Here is a 4,912-nt window from a genome sequence, read left to right on the forward strand (position 1 = left end):
GGTCCTGGGATCGAGCCCCGCATCGGGCTCCCTGCTCAGCAGAGAGTCTGCTTCTTCTTCTCCCTCTGCTGCTCCCCCTGCTTGTGTGCTCTTTCTCTGTCAAATAAATAAAATCTTTAAAAAACAAACAAACAAACAAAACTAAGACTGTATCAAGAATCAAAGAAGAACATTACGTAATGATAAAGGTACCAATCCAACAAGACGATATAAGGATTGTAAATACCTATGCACCCAACATAGGAGCATCTAAATATATCAAGCAGGAGCGCCTGGCTGACTCAGTAGGAAGAATATGTGACTCTTGGTCTTGGGGTCAGTTAGTCTGAGCCCCACACTGGATGTAGAGATTACTTAAATAAATACAAACTTAAAAAAATGCTAAGAAAAAAATACACAAAGTAAACACAACCAGATAGAGGGAGAAATGGATGGTAACACAATAATGATAGGGAACTTAAACACTTCATTTACATCAATGGATACATCATCCAAGCAGAAAGTCATAAAGGATACTGTCTTTGAATGACATGTTAGACTAGATGAACATAACAGATATATACAAACATTCCATCCAAAAATAGCAGATTACACATTCAAGTGCACATGGAGCATTCTCTAGAACAGATCACATTAGGGAACAAAACAAGTCTCAATAAATTTAAGAAGACTGATTATATTATGCATCTTTTCCAACCACAACAGTATGAAACTAGAAATCAATCACAAGAAAAAAACTGGAAAAAACACAAACACGTGGAGGCTAAAAAACACGCTACTACACAACCAATGGGTCAACAAAGAAGAAATTTAAAAAATGCATGGAGACAAATGAAAATGAAAACACAATGGTCCAAAATCTTTGGGACACAGCAGAAGCAGTTTTATGACAGGTAAATTTATAGCAATATAAACCTACCTCAAGCAATAAGAAAAATCTCAAGTAAACAATCTAACCTCATACCCAAAGGAAACAGAGAACAAAACCCAACATAAGTAGGAAGGATATAATGAAGATCAAAGCAGAAGTAAATGAAATAGAGACTAAAGAAAAAAAGATGTTCAAGGAAACCAAGAGCTGGTTCTTTGAGAAGATAAATGAAATTGATGAACTTTTACCCAGACTCACCAAGAAAAAATGAGAGGAGCCAAATAAAATCAGAAATGAAAGAGAGGTAACAACTGACACCACAGAAATACAAAGGACTGTAAGAGAGTATTATGAAAAATCATATGCCAACAAATTGGACAACCTAGAATAAATGGATAAATTCCTAGAAACATAGAATTTTCCAAAACTGAATAAGGGAGAAATAGAAGTCTGAATACACCAATTACTAGTAACAAGATGGAAGTGATAATCAAAAAATTACCAACAAACAAAGTCCAAGACCAGATGGATTCTTAGGTACATGCTACCAAACACTCAAAAAAGAGTTAATACCTATTCTCCTCAAACTATACCAAAAAAATAGAAGTGGAAGTAAGGCTTCCAAATACATTCCATGAGGCCAGACTTACCCTGATAGCAAAACCAAAGACAACAGACAAAAAGAAAACTACAAGCCAGTATCCACAATGCACATAGATGCAAAAATCCTCAACAAAATATTAGCAAACCACTTTTAGCAATACTTTAAAAGGATTATTCATCACAATCAAGTAGAAGTGATTCTGTGGATACATGGATAGTTCAATATTTGCAAATCAATTACACATTTATAAGAGGAAGGGTAAAAACCATATGATCTCAATAGATGCAGAAAAAGTATTTAACAAAATTCAACATCTGTTCATGTTAAAACTCAACAAAGTGAGTTTAGAGGGAACATACCTCAACATAATAAAGGCCATACTTGAAGATTTTGCAGCCTACATTCAATGGTGAAAAAGTGGCAACTTTTGCTCTATGATCAGGAGCAAAACAAGGATGTCCACTGTCATCACTTTTATTCAACATAGTACTGGAAGTCCTAGCCACAGCAATCAGATAAGAAAAAGAAATAAAAGAAACCCATATTGGTAAGGAAGAAGTTAAAATGCCACCATTTACAGGTGACATAATACTATACAAAGAAAACCCTAAAGACTACACCAAAAAGTATTAGAATAAATGAATTCAGTAAAGTTACAGGATACAAAATTAATATACAGAAATCAGCTACATTTCTATACACTAATGAAGTAGCAGAAAAATAAATTAAAAACACAATTCCATTTACAACTGTGCCAAACATAATAAAATACCCAGGAATAAACTTAACCAAGGAGGCAAAAGAACGTGTATTCTGAGAACTATAAAACACTGATGAAAGAAATTGAAGATTACACAAGCAAATGGAAAGACAATGCTCATGGATTCGAAGAATACTGGTAAAATACCTACTCCACAAAGCAATCTACAGATGCAGTGCAATCTCTATCAAAATACCAACAGCATTTTTCACAGAACTAGAACAAATGATCCTAAAATTCGTGTGGAACCACAAAAGACCTCAAACAGCCAAAGAAATCTCAAGAAGAACAAAGCTGGATTTCAAATCCCACATTTCAAGATATACCACCAGTGTAATAATCAAAACAGTATCTTACTGGCACAAAAATAGACACAGATCAATGGAACAGAATAGAGGGCCCAGAAATAAACCCACACTTCTATGTTCAATTAATCTATGACAAAGGATGCAAGAAAATACAAGAAAGAAAAAGATGGTCTCTTCAATAAATGGTGCTGGGAAAACTGGACAGCTACATACAAAAGAATGAAACTGGACCCTTACACCATATATAAAAATAAACTTAAAAAGGATTAAAGTCTTAAACATAAGACCTGGAACCATAACACTACTAGAAGAAAACATAGGGGATAAGTTCCCGACACTGATCTTGGCAATCATTTATTGGATTTGACATCAAAAGCCAAGGCAACAAAAGCAAAAATAAGTGGGATTACATCAAACTAGAAAATGATTCTGTACGGCAAAGGAAACCGTCAACATAATGAAAAGGCAACCTATGGACTAGGAGTAAATATTTGCAACTATCTGATAAAGGGTTAACATAAAAACTATACAAAGAACTCATTCAACTCAATAGCAAAAAACCTCAAAAAAATATGACGGAAAAATAGGCAGAGGATCTGGGAACACATTTTATTCTAGAGAGGACATACAAATAGCCAACAGGTGCATGAAAAGGTGTTCAGTATCACTAATCATCAGTAAAATGCAAATCAAAACCACAATGAAATATCACCTCACACCTGTTAGAATGGCTATCGTCAAAAACACAAGAAATAACAAGCGTGGGAGAAAAGAGAACCCTGGTGCACTGTTGGTAGCAATATAAATTGGTACAGCCACTATGGAAGACAGTACGGAGGTTCCTCAAAAAATTAAAACTAAAACTATCATATGATCCAACAATTCCACTTCTGGGTATTTCTCCAAAGGAAACAAAATCACTATCTTGAAAAGACATCTACACCTCTATGTTCACTACAGCATTATTTATAATAGCCAAGACAGAAACAATCTAAGTGTGCACTGATACATGGATAAAGAAAATATGGTATGTATATATACATACATACACAATGGAATATTATTTGGCCATAAAAAATAAGAAAATTGTGCCATTTGCAACAGCATGGATGAACCCTGAGAGCATTATGCTAAGTGATATAAGTCAGAGAAAGACAAACACTGTATGATATCACTTATATGTGGAATCTTAAAAAAAAAACTCAAAGATACAGAGAACATCCTCGTGGTTGCCAGAGGTGAGGGATGGGGGTGGGCAAAGTGGGTGAAGGGGATCAAAAGATTCAAACTTCTAAATATATAAGGAGGCTTGGGGATGTAATGTGCAACCTACTGACTATAGTTACAATACTGTACTATATTTTTGTAAGATGCTAAGGGAATAAATCTAAAACGTTCTCATGAGGACCAAAAATATTTTGTAACTATGTGTGGTGAAGGATATAAGTGAACATACTGTAATAATCACATCCCAGTATATACACACATCAAATACCTACCTTATACAATTAAAACAATGTTACATATCAATAATATCTCAAAATTTTTTTAAGATGGGTACACATTTCCAATAAACAATTAGGAACATAAATCTGCAGCTGAAGAGGAAGAGGACTAGATACGGGAACAACTGATGACAGGTGGCAGCTTATCTGCAGAGACAATGCAAGTGATGGTAACACACAAGCAAGGGTTTTCATCCGAAGTGATCAGACCACTGAGGCTGGAAAGACAGGGCAAAGGTGAAAAACCTGGTATTTTCAGTAGCTACAGATAACAACTCTTTGGAGTAGTCTGATTAACATGGTGGGGTCTCCAGTTTAAAAGACAATATATACACTGCCTAAGGCATTTAAATCAAAATTTAAAAAAATAACTGTGCCCCCAATAATTCTCAAGGTAGAGAACTGTGTGTCTTCAGGCCACGAGTCCACCGTGTCTGGGGAAGTGTAAGAAAAGGTGAGAAGAGGTCAGAACCACAGGGAACACTAACATTCAGGGTGGCAGCAAAGGAAGGAGAACAAAGGCAGTGAGAATGCAGAGGAACCACGTCAAAGCCTCTGTCACAGTAACCACAGTAACCACGGGGGCAAGGGGCAAGGAGACAGGTGAACCAGGAAACGCTCCTCCTGCTCCGGAAGTTAGTCGGGAAGAGGAATGCAGACGAGCCCCCTGGATTAAGCCAGTGAGGAATGGGGGGCCACGGTCACCTGTGAGGCAGAAGCGACTCAGTGAATTCAGAAAGGAAGGAAGGTGAGAAACAGATGGTGAGTTTAGAGGATGAGGCGAAAGGAAGAGCAGAAATAGGATAACACCATAAAGGGGTGGGAAAGGTCAAAGGCTATTTCAGTTTCTATCTTTGATTTTAG

The sequence above is a fragment of the Phoca vitulina genome, unplaced genomic scaffold (assembly GCF_004348235.1).
Source record: "Phoca vitulina isolate PV1807 unplaced genomic scaffold, GSC_HSeal_1.0 scaffold172, whole genome shotgun sequence".
Lineage (NCBI taxonomy): Eukaryota > Metazoa > Chordata > Mammalia > Carnivora > Phocidae > Phoca > Phoca vitulina.